This window comes from Sorex fumeus, unplaced genomic scaffold, assembly GCF_029834395.1.
Source record: "Sorex fumeus unplaced genomic scaffold, SorFum_2.1 ptg000086l, whole genome shotgun sequence".
In the NCBI taxonomy this organism is placed as follows: Eukaryota; Metazoa; Chordata; class Mammalia; order Eulipotyphla; family Soricidae; genus Sorex; species Sorex fumeus.
In genome coordinates, this window is record NW_026606143.1 from 32,768,730 (window position 1) to 32,781,873 (window position 13,144).

At 43.2% G+C, this 13,144-nt stretch overlaps 1 pseudogene; it reads right to left on the minus strand.

Moving 5' to 3' along the window:
- Window positions 1–1,828: 1,828 nt before the first annotated feature.
- Window positions 1,829–2,583, minus strand: LOC130039286 (prohibitin 1-like; annotated as a pseudogene).
- Between the last annotated feature and the right edge of the window lie 10,561 nt (window positions 2,584–13,144).

Sequence of the window (13,144 nt, forward strand, 5' to 3'; positions counted from 1 at the left end):
AGTCACCTTCTCATTGCCAGAACCTCCCACTACATCTTGCACATAGTAGGTATTCAATAGATAAATATGATTGAATAAAGAAGCAACTTTGACCTTGGAGCAAGGGTGGAAAGCACAGGCTATTTTTGGCTGTTTGTTCAAAGGTCACTTCTGGAGATCTTATGTGATGCCAAGAACCAAACCAGGGTCAACCACATGCAAGGCAATTGCCTGCCTTATCTGTAATGTCTTTCTAGGCCAACTTTGATTCCTTTGAAGTCACAGAGAGAGGAATTTCCAGAATGTATCAGCAACTTCAACCAAAGTTCTTAGGTCTAAAAAAACATTAAATGTAAAATATCAGTCTCTGGCATGTGATAGTCAAACAAAAAAAACCATAGACTCTACAGACATACAATTGTTTGTGTGTTATATAACCATATACCTTTCTCATAGCTGGCATTAAAATGATTTTTTAATATAGCACTGTAGCACTGTCCTCCCATTGTTCATCAATTTGCTCCAGTGGACCCAGTAACGTCTCCATTGTGAGACTTGTTATTACTGTGTTTAGCATATCAAATATGTCAGGAGGAGCTTGCCAGGCTTTGCCATGTGGGCGAGATACTCTTGGTAGCTTGCCAGGCTCTCTGAGAGGGGCGGAAGAATCAAACCCCGGTTGGCCAGCAGCTGTGTGCAAGGCAAATGCCCTACCCGCTGTACTATTGCTCCAGCCCTTTTTTTAAAATAGAAGTGATTTTTTTATTAAAAAATTTTTTTAATTAGTGAGACATCATGAGGTACAGTTGTAGACTTACACATTTTTGTGCTTGGGTTTCAATTATACAATGATCAAATACCCATCCCTCCACCAGTGCCCATTTCCCACCACCACGGATCCCAGTATCCGTCCCACCCCCATCCCCCCATTCCACCCTGCCTCCGTGGCAGGGCATTCCCTTTTGTTCTCTCTCTCCTTTTGGGTGTTGTGGTCTGCAAAAGAGGCATTGAGTGGCAATCATGTTCGGTCCATAGTCTACTTTCAACATGCTTCTCCCATCCTGGGAGGATCCTCTCAAAACCTTTATTTGGTGTTCCCCTCTTTATCTGAGCTCCCTTTTCCCCTAGTATGTGTGGTTGGCCTCCAAGTCATGAAGTAAAATTCCTGGTACTAATCTCGGCCATTCTTGGGTGTTAGTTTCCTATTTTGTTACTTTATGTTCCCCAGATGAATGCAATCTTTCTATGTCTATCCCTTTCTTTCTGAGTCATTTCGCTTAACATGATACTTTCCATGTAGTACCACTTGTATGTAAATTTTGTGACTTAGTCTTTTCTAACAGCTACATAGTACTCCATTGTGTAAATGTACCAAAGTTTCTTTAACCAGTCATCTGTTCTCGGGCACTCAGGTTTTTTCCAGATTCTGGCTATTGTAAAGAGTGCTGCAATAAACAGACAATTGCAGATGTCACTTCGACTATACTTTTTGCCTCTCTGGGATATATTCCCAGGAGTGGTATTGCTGGATCAAATGGGAGCTCAATTTCTAATTTTTTGAGAATCGTCCATACTGTTTTCCAAAAGGGCTGAACCAGGCGGCATTCCCACCAACAGTGAAGGAGTGTCCCTTTCTCACCACATCCGCGCCAGCACAGGTTGCTTTTGTTCTTGTGGATATGGGCCAGTCTCTGTGGTGTGAAGTAATATCTCATTGTGGTTTTGATTTTTATTTCCTTCACTGGAGACCAGTCACAAAATTGTCACAGTGATTTCTGGGGTGCCGGGGAACTGGGAGGGGGCAGGAGAAAGGTGGCACTGAGAACTAGGGGGTGCTGTGGCCCAGCTCTCAGGGCCTCGCTGGGGCAGTGGCTGCAGGGGCACCTGCCGGCAGGGAACTGGAGAGCTGGTAGGCGATATTTTCCGCTGCTGCCTCCAGCTTGCACAGTTCCATCAGGCCATTCCCCGTGGTGGCGAGCGAGTTGTCTATCAGCTTGGCTGTCTGGAAGTCATCTTCTGCAGAGATGACTAGCGCGTTCTTCTGCTGCCTCGCCTTTTCCACAACGAATCTGACCCTCTCTACTTCCTGCTAAGCCACCTGTTTGGCTTCTTCTACCGCTTCTGTGAACTCCTTTGAGAAGGTCAGATACATTAGGGACACCTTACTGGAGACCAGCTCCCTCTGGGTGATCAGCTCTCGGGCATCAAAGCGAGCCTCTAAAGAGTTGATGATCTCTGTGATGATGGACCGCAGCACGCGCTTGGGGTGGTCCTCCGATGATAGTGCAGATGCGCGGCAGCAGGCTGGCCAGTGACCGGAAGAGGATGCGCAGGGTGATATTGACATTCTGTAAGTCGTTGCTGCTGGCAATCACAGGCACGTTATGAGGTCTAGAGTGGCGATCAAAGATGATTAGATTTTGTACCGGAGGGATGAGGAAGTGAATCTCTTCCCCCGCCACAATGTCCTGCATGCCACAAAACTGTCCAAGATGACAGCTCTGTGTCCAGCATCCACACTGTATAAAGCCGAGTTCACCTACCTCCAGCAATAGCTAAAGCCGGGCCATACTTGTCAATGGACTCAAACGCTTTGGCAGCCATGTCTCCTCCTGCTGAACCCACTCACAAGTGCTTCTACTCTGACCGCCACATGAATTCCTCCTAGAATGATTTTAGAACTTGACCATCTACACAGGTAAACCTGGCAAATATGCAGAATCTAGGAGGAGACATTTAAGTGTTTCATTCCCATGGAAGAGGATGAGATTTCTTAGCAGAGTGAAGCTGTAAATAAATTAGGTCAAAACAATCAGGCAGCGAAGCTATTTGGAGTGAAAGCTCTTAGATTTTTCTTCACCCTTAGTAGCTAAAAATAGTGAAGAAGCTACAAAAGTTGATAAACCTTGACTAAAATTTAGACAGAAGAGGGGCCAAAAAATACAGCAGGTAAAATGCCTGCCTTGCATGCAACTGAAATGAATTCAGTCCCTGGAACCGTATATGATCCCTAGAGCCCTGCCAGAGTGATCCCTGAGCACAGAACCAGGAGTAAGTCCTTAGCATAGCTCAGCATAGCTGGGTATGACTCCCACACTAAAATAAATTAAGCATATACATACATACACATATATATACATACATACACACACATATATACACACACGCATGCTTTTATTTGTGGCAGCAGGAATGTTTGGGGTGGAGACCTTGAAGTGCTGAGGATCAAATTTGGGGACTCTATATGCCAGGCATGCACACTCATCCCTTGAGCTATCCCCCAGGCTGTGGAGCTGCCCATTGGGATCGCCATTACGAAAATGGGGCCTGGCAAGGAGTAGCTCAGTGGAAGAGCACATGTTTGCGTATGTGAGGTGCTGGGTTGCATCCCTAGCATTGAATGAAAGAAAAAGTGGGGGGAGGGCTTGAGGGTGGAGAGGCACTGGAGAGTATTTTGCATTGCAGGAAATATCTCTCTGGATGTCCATAAATCCAGATCACTCATTTTCAACAAATCTCAGTCTACTGGGAGGTATCCCTAAGGTTTATTTGGGAGTCACCCCAGCTGCTTGGGATGACATCGTTGTGTCCTGTAACTCAGGGTTTCTCCGCTTAGATACTTCTAATAGTTTGTGCTGGTTAATTCTGAGTTGCAAGGGTGTTCTGTGTGCCAGAGGATGATAAGCAACATCTCTGATCTCTACCCTCTGAAAGTATTGTTTTCAGCCTAAGGTTTACAGTTAAATATAAAGATAGATAAAGACATCAAACTCACAGTAAAAAATATTTTTGTGTTAGGGAGTCATCTGTCTATTTGCAATCCTTATGATTAATTTGAATATTTGGTTATCTAACAGATTAGTCTTCTACTTCTCATTTAAAATTTGTATACAAATAATTGACTTAGGCTAACAATAACTGGTTTACCAAACTTGCAAACAATTTTAGAGCATTTGAAAAACTTCACTAAAGTTTAATTTATTAGATTTATTAAAGTCTGTGACTTTCTTGATGAAGTTGTTTGCTAAAAATCAGTTGATAGAATTTAAACAGAAAATAAAATATGTGTCATCTCAGAAAAAGCCAGGGACAACTGGACTGAAGGAAGGGTTTGGCAATGCAACAACTTCAGCTGGGAAGGATGTCTGCCAGCACGGGCTGGAGAACAGCTTCAGGGAATAAGGGTTGTGGTTTTAGGCCCAGCAGAGAAGAGTGACGTAACAACTTATACATATTCTAGTAGTTTTTTGAATCTCATACATATTCATGAGGGAGAAGGGAGCTGTGAGCAATTGAGAAACATCCAAATAACATACCTGGCATGCACAAGAAAAGGTGAGGAACTATCATGGGGAGGGCATCGTCTTTTAGTATGATAATGAAAGCCAAGGAAGCAAGAGCCCAAGAAGGACCTAGAAGGAGGACTGAGGCTGGAGCAATAGCACAGCTGGTAGGGCGTTTGCCTTATACTCTGTCTACCCGGGTTTGATTCCCAGCATCCCATATGGTCCCCCAAGCACCGCCAGGAGTGATTTCTGAGTGCAAAGCCAGGAGTAACCCCTGAGTATCGCTGGGTGTGACCCCCCCAAAAAATAGCAAAAAAAAAAGGAGAAGGACTAAGCACTAAGCAGTTTCTGCTGGCTGGCAAGTTCCCACAGGACCCTGGGGGACTTACCAATGCAAAAGAAGCATTGTTAAGGTTTTACTTCCGCCCAGTCATGAAGCTCATCAGAGCCAACCAGAGCTCAAAGAATGAAAACAATGGGATACCTTCTTTCAGAGACAAGCTGTCACGCCCTCCAAACTACAAGCCTCAGGCCACACTGTTTTAGTTTTTCCCTGAGAGACCTAAATTTTGGGGGTGGGATGGTGGGGGTGGGGGAGGAGGGAAGTCCCTGAAAGCTTTGACATAGGCTAAATGTATAAGTATGACTTAAAATTATTTGAATAAATTCAACTGTTAAAGACCCTGTAAAAGTAGTGAAAGAAGGCAATTATATTTATGAAGAAGCTAGCAAGATTTATTAGTTGAACTTAAAATCTTCAGGAAGATTTGGTTTTGAATTTTTTAATCTATTAATTTAACTTAAATACTATTGCCAAGCATCAAATTAACCTCTGAATAATATTTTTTTGTGTGAAAAGGCCATCCTTGAGGACACAAAAGAACTTCACATTGACAATGAGAAGTCAGTTGCCTCATAAGGGGTGTGACTGATAGTTTTGTACAGGTCCCTGGGGGCTCTGAGGAACAGTCTTACGTTCTCGTCTTTCACAGAATCACTTTCTGGAATGATGAACCAAATGTATGACTAAAAATGAGAAAATCAAAGGGGGAAATGTGGGGGAAAGACAAAAGTATTTCCTCAAAATGAATGAAAATGGAAGGCATTAGCACTTTGGGATTTAACAATTTAATTTTGAGGGAAAGATATTCAAGGCACAGTGTTCATGTGCCCCTAAATAAATCATTTGTTAAAAATACAGAATAGGAAGCTATTATGTAAAAGTGTCTAGAATTTCTTCAATTTGACTATGCATACGGGTCATTTGGGAATATCTACGTGGTGAGACAGAGGTGGTTGCTAGTACTATGATATTCATTTTGCAAAAGATATCAAATCAACATATTATGCATCTTAAACTTACACAACATGGTATGTCAACTATCAACAGCATGGTATGTCAAATAACCATGGGGAAAATTGAAAATACAAATATTAGGTCTAGAAAGATAGCTCAATGGGCTGGGTGCAGGCTTTGCATCTGAGGAGCCTGGGTTATGTCCCTTTGATCACATGGTCCCAGTACCACTGGGAGTGACCCACAAGCACAGAACTGGGGGTAGCTTCCCAGCACTACAGAATGTGGCCAAAAACAACAACAACAACCAAAAAACAGTAAAACAAAAATGTTCAAAGTAGTTCAACCAATGTTCAAGAGAATTGCATTTATAAAATAAAATTGCTTGTCTTACAATAATGCATGTATATATGTTGTACGTAAAACACACAGGCACATACACACGCAACAGCAACAACTCTGATACAATAGTTCTGGAGTCTGAGTTCTGGGCAAGCTCCCAAAGATAGTTGCCCATGTTGGTTTTCACACGAGGTAACAAGAAGTCAGAAAATCAGAACTTATAATTCTGTACACTAAATACAAGGAATATTATTAACTTTCACTAGCAACACAAACAGAGACTTCATAAGGAGGGAAAAGGAGTGAGGTGTGAGCAGGTAATTGTGAATTTATTCCCCCCCCACCCCCACAATTGTTTAGGAAGTCTTTTTCCAAGTCAGTATATAGACCTTTTCCAATACATGTCACCTTGGTATGTGGAACTAAGGTCAATAGAAGCCTCCTAAGGCCTCAGGAGAAACTTTTTCCATTCCTTAAAAAATGAAGAGTACCTAGATGTAGGGATATCTCAAGAAGCCATCTTTTTATCAGATAAATCTATCTTAAGGCAGGGCAAACATCCAAAGGCAAGGTCTTATCATATGAAATCATCCCTTCCTCATCATGTGAAGCCACCACTTTCCTTGATGCGTGGGACAGAAATCCCTGGTATGCACCATTACCTTTAGAATTTGCAGTCTCAGAGCTTCTCTATACATATGTTCGGAAGATGGGTTATTTTCTCTTGCTAATTTCTCTGATGTTAATTCGTTCGTCCAGCCTCTGAAGAATCCAGGAAGAGGTGCTTCCCCTCCATCCCACCATGACCTTCCTCATTGAGACAGGTATAGATCAACTTTCCTAGTCTCAAAGGTACAGATAGACCAGAGAAGAGGGAGGAACAATATTTTTCTCTCTTCCCATCTGTTTTTGACTGACCTGTCATAAAAAGCAGATTGATGGGAGAAAAACAAACATAAGTGTAATAACTGACACCTACTCATGAAAAAGGGCGTGAAACCCAAGTAACTCCTAAGAAAAGACCAAAGTCATGTCTTCAGGTGCCATTTTCAGCTAATGACAAAGATATTGAGGTCAGGGAAGAGGAAGACCAAGTATGAGAAGTGATCAGGAAAATCCCAGTCAAAAACAGGGAAGGTTGATGAGTTTCTAGAGAATCAATCCAGATATAAAAAATGAGAAACATATGTTCAATAAATAAATTTATAAAAAGGTAAGGTGGAATTCATGCCCAATTCAATCAGACTAATCAATGGCTGGATAAATAACAATACTCCCACATTAAAATAATTTTTTTTAAATGAGAAACACTTAAAACTGGAAAACTCCCTTCAAAGTCAGTATCAAAATCCTAGAGGTTTGCTTTGGGGTGTTCTGTTCTGAGTCCCTGCAGCAGCAATATCAACCCTTTTATTTAGACAAGATTTCTAAATATCAACACTCTTTCATCAGCAGGTTGAGGCCAAGAACTTGGGGCTTTCCAGGACAGAGGAGAGGGATTAAGCTAGCAAAAAAATGATAAAATCTCTCTTCTTCCCCAGAATCTCAACGTCTTTGTGTCTCAGCGTCTGACTTCTTGGCCGACTGTATCTTGAGAATATGAAAGACATGGGTCTGCCTAGAAGTTTTTGTCAATAAAAAGGTTTCTCATGTTCAAGGTTCCAACCACAGTCCACTCTCCGCATGTTCGAACGAGCTCACGTATGAAGGAACCGGCAGAGGAACCCAGGTGTGCGGGACCCGGGGCTGAGATCTCCAAGCCTTCTCAGCTCGGGACTGGGCTTCCTCCACCCAGATCCCCCATCTTCCAGTAGGTAGGTGTTTACACACACCAACTTCCCCCAGCGCTGTGTAATCCCATCAACGGCCAAGACCCAGAGTCTATACAAGCCAGCTCCTGGAAGTGCCCGGCCGCATTGCGGCCACACGACATCTTATTATCTAGTTCTTTTTTTTTCATTTTTCATAATTTTATTTATTGAATCACCATGAGAGCAGTTACAGAGCTTTCGGGTTTAAGTCTCAGTCATACAATGAAACACCTGCACCTTCACCAGTGCCCATTCTCCACCACCAAAAATCCCAGTATACCCCCATCCCGCACCCTCCCCCTACCTGTGGAGCAAATGATTTCCACATTACTCTGTCTCTACTTTGATCACATTCAGTATTTCAACACCAGACCCACCATTATTATTTGAGATTTTATCCCAACACTCAGATCTGCTGAAAAGACAACAGCAGACAATTTGTGTTCTATTGCTGTTATGAATAACATATGATGTCGCGTGGCTGCAGTAGGGCCATGTGATTTTGAAATTCTGAAATTTTAACACTTAAATCTGGAGGAATTTATGCCAAAAGCTACTGGCTTTTGAGATTTTCTCCTGGGTCTCTGGGATCATGGTCGTTGAGCAGCTTGATCAGGAGCCGTTCATGGGCGATGACTTGGAGTCTCGTTGGGGTGGGCAGGACAGGCCCAGCTCCACCCCCATCTCGTGAGGCCCAACAAGTTTTGTCACTGTGGGCACAAACCTGACTATCCAATGGTCTCTGGAAGATGACAGCCACCGAGCCGCCAGGGGGAAGCAGGCAGAGGGACAGCACCCTATCCCCCTGGGGTGGCCTGGTGACAGTAACCTACTGTGTGGTCCAAACGCATTTCTGCCCCAAACTGCTGGGTTTCGAGATTTGTTTCTGAGTCTCTGGGATCATGACCATTAAGCAGCTTGATCAGGAGCCAGAAAGGCCATTCGTGTGTGATGACTTGGGGTCTCGTTGGGGTGGGGAGGACAGGACTGGCTCCCTCCCATCCTGTAAGGCCCTGCATGTTTCTTCACTGGGTGCCCAAACCTGACTGTCCAGTGGTCTCTGAAGGATGGCGTCCACTTGGCCGCCAGGGGGAACAGGCCAAGGCACGAAACCTATTACCACCTGGGTTGGCCCAGCACCGGTAACCTACTGCAGGGACCAGACGCATTTCTGCCAAAAGCCGCTGGGTGTTGAGATTTGTTTCTGAGTCTCTGGGATCATGGCCATTAAGCGGTTCAATCAGGAACCTGAGAGGCCATGCCTCTAATTATATAGCTGAGCCGGAGGTGGTTTGTGGGTGTGTTTCCCACATACCTAACTTTTGACCGTTTACTTTCTTGGTAAACTTTGCCCCAAGTTTTTTGGGTCTGGCCAAAGGCACAGCAGCAATTTTGGGGTATCTGGAAGTCTGAAGGCGCCATCAGGCTGCTGATGCACTCGCCTCACAGGTACAGATTGACCTGCTGGCAGCACCATACCTCCAACTAGTTCTTACTCTGGAGAACCTGACAGGCTGCCAAAAGTATCCTTCCCGCACGGCAGAGTCTGGCAAACTCCCTGTGGCGTATTCAATATGCCAAAAAACAGTAACAATGATGGGTCTCATTCTCCTGACCCTGAAAGAGTCTCAAATGTGGCACTTTCTAAAATCTCAGGGATAGGACAAAGGAGACATTACTAGTGCCTGCTCGAGGAAATCGATGAACAACAGGATGACAGTGTTACAGTGATATTCAAGGCAAAAATGTGAATAAAGAAAATTAAAAACAAACTGTCAAAAGAATAAAATAAATAACGTGAGTAATTCATAAAATGAGACTGATTTGGTGAAAGCCAATGTTGCCTTGAGCTTGGATTTAGGTTTCCATCAATTTCTAAATTTGCTTGAAAAATGTGGTGTTTAAGAGACAACTGGACCCAAGAGACAGTACAGGGGTTGAGGTGCATGCCTTGTATGCAGCTGACCCCAGTTCCATCCTTGGCATCACATGGGCACCTGAGCACTACCAGGTGTGTTGTGGCCATTGGAGGTCCCTGGGCATTGCTAGGGTGACACAGGGAATCCCCAGCACTGCAGCGTCAGGGCAGCACCTCTTTCTTGGGCCCTTACGTTGAACCACTGACCAGGTTGGCAGAGAATTGCCAGGAGGAGCCCCCTCACACCTCTGGAGCAGAAATAAAGACTTGATTCTTAATTGCCGTTTCATCTTCTCCCTAGAACTATCTTAACCTTTGGGTCTAGAATGTCTCTCAAGCAGGTGTGTTAGACATCTTTCTATCTCCAAGGGAAGCTAACCTTGTCTAAAACCATCTATTCCTATCTTTTCCCTCTTTTGTCTATAACATCCTTACTGTTTATGTAACTGTTTGGAGCTTTTTTCTATTTGATAGATGATATACTGCCTGATTTATGAATTACTTAGTAAAACCACTTTGTTTTTCTCCAACTTTGGAGTTGGAGCCATATGCAGCAGTACTTAGGGGACCATATGTGAAGCTAGGGATAAAACCTGGTTTGGTTTCATGGAAGGCAAGCAACATAACCTCTATATTTTCTCTCCAGTCTCCTAAAGTCAACTGGACTTCAGATTACTCAGATGAACTATGGGTTTTTCCAAAGATGACCCTAAATATGGTAATAAGTGAATTCTTATTCTGTGATATGAAAAGAATTACTCAGCAGAACTATGCTTTCAAAAAGCAGTTTTCTTTCTCCAAGCCCAAAGGAACACAAAGACTGGAGTGGAGGAGAGCCAGGACTGCCTGTGAAGGCGTTCCAGAAGTGGACTTCACCGCCTTAACCTCTGTCTCTGAGTGGGCCCAGGAAGTCACCTATGTGCTCAGTTTGGGTGTCCTGTCCTTAGCAAGAAACCTTTAGAATTTGAGAAGCTGATCAGTTTCTGGTCTCCTAGTGCAACCCAAAAGCCATGGGTGGCCAAATCCACACCCCATACCGGAAAGAGGCTTTTGGCAATGACTTTTGACAGATGACAACGGGTAATAAAATACACTAGCAGTAATCACATAATAAAACAATAACACTAACGAGCCCAGAAAAAAAGAAATTGATGTTACAGCGTAAAGAAGAGTTTAATAGCTGACAAATTTCTCTTGAATATTGTCATTGTTAAGGTATTGATACAAAACTTGAAACAAAAACAAAAGAAAAGAAAAATTAAAACTGACATTCTTGCTCACTGAGCAAACTTGAATTTCTTTACTTACTGGGTTTTTTTATTCCACTTTTCTTCAGCCTGTGTCACCATTGTTGTGATATCTGAGCATCACACACCTTTGACTGCAGTATGCCAGAGATCACATGTTTTTGCTGTGGCATCAGGACTCCAAGTAATAGTGTTGCCAGGATGGTTGCTCAGGCAAGTGGGAAGATGCTGGCGATCAAACTCTGGGCCCCACATTTGCAAGGTAGGTGCTTGGCCATTCAGCTATCCTGTCAACCTAAATTCTATTGTTATATAGAATGTTCCAAACATAATAGTTTTAAAGAATTATGTGTAATGTATCTTTATATTTCTAATCCAAAAAGAAATGTATAAGGCTGAAGACACAGTAAAGTGGACAGGGTATTTGCTTTTTATGCGACTACCCAGGTTTTGATTCCTATCACCCATATAGTCCTACAGCACTGCCACTAGTGACCCCTGAACACAGAGCCAGGAATAAGCACTGATCATGGCAGGGTGTGGCAAAAAAATAAAACAAACACCACACACACACACACACACACACACACACACACACAGAGAACTGTATGGCTGTGAAGAACACTAAAAATAAGCAATGCAAAAATTCTCTTAAATTTTCAAAATAGTCATCAAACTTGGTTAAGGATATTTTCTCCTATAATTAAATGTATTTACATATTTAATAATGAAAAATTTTGGGTACAGCCAGAGAAACAGTAAGGTGGTTTAGTTGCATGCAGTTGACTCAAGTTTGATCCCCAGAATCCTATATGGTACCCAGAACACCTCCAGGAGTGATCCCTGAGCGCAAAGCCAGGAGTAATCCCTGGGTGTCACCAGGTATGGTCCAAAAACAACAACAACAAAAAAAAGAAGACAAAATCCAACTTTTTGAACCAGAGAGATAGTATAGCAGGTAGGGTGATTGCCTTGCACATGGCCGACCTGGGTTCTATTTGCTGCATCCCATATGGTTCCCTGATCACTGCCAGAAATAATTCCTGAATGCAGAGCCAGGAGTAACCCCTGAGATCCCCATGTGTGCCCCCTAAAAAAACCTTGGGTATAAATGTTTATTTCAATTAAGTTTAATCCCAAAACTAAAATAGTGCTGGTTCTAGAAACAGGGATAGAAATAGAATGACTTATCTTCATAATTTTTTGTGTGTGGTGAAAAAATAGCTCAAAAGACAGAAACACATGCCTTGCATGCTCAAGGTCCCTAGTTCATTTCAAGGATTGCACCCCCAAGCACTGCCAGGTATGGTCCTTGTGGCTCCCAACAGCAGGGTTTGAGCACCACATCACTGAGCCCAAGCATCGAGCCGTCAGGTCTGAACCACAAGGCAAAGTATCTATTGGCAGTGGCGAAAGAGCCCTCAAGCTTTATTGGGGAGGCCCCCCGGGAATTATTAATACGAATATGGGTAGCAACAAACATAGACTAAGCATTTATTATGTGCTAGATAGTCTACTAAAACTTTGATACCAATACTTCTTAAATTATAAAGTGCATGAGAATTATCTGAGAAGTTTATAAAAATGAGATGGCTTCAGTAAGTATGTGGAGGGACCTGAGATTTTTGTATCTCTAAGAACCAGGGAAGTGATACATCTACTGCACACGGTCTGGGTCCTTGAACTACATTTTGCAGAGCATGATGCTGGTTATAGTAACCCTGTGTGCTATTAATGTCTCTTTTTTACTGATAGAGCAAGCTAGTCCTATGAAGAATAGATTTGCCCAAGTAGTGGGGAAGATATCCTAAGCCTACACTTTAAAATTGGGATAATCTGGGCTGGAGAGATAGTGCAGTGGGTAAGTTCCTTGCCTTGCATCCAACCAACCCTGGTTCAATTCCAGTACCCCATATGGGGGTTTTTTTTGCGGGGGGGGGGTCACACCCGGCGATGCACAGGGGTTACTCCTAGCTCTGCATTCAGGAATTACCCCTGGCAGTGCTCAGGGGACTATATGGGATGCTGGGAATAGAACCCGGGTCAGCTGCGTGAAAGGCAAATGCCCTGCTGTGCTATTGCTCCAGCCCCACATATGGTTTTTTGACCACTTCCAGAAGTGATTCTAAACCAGGAGTAAGTCCTGAGCACTGTTGGGTGTGGTTTATAATAATGAAAAAACAAAATTAATAAAAAATCAGAATCACGTAGGACAGAGCGATAGTTCACGTGGGGGGGGGGTGGGTAAGACACTTACCTTGTAC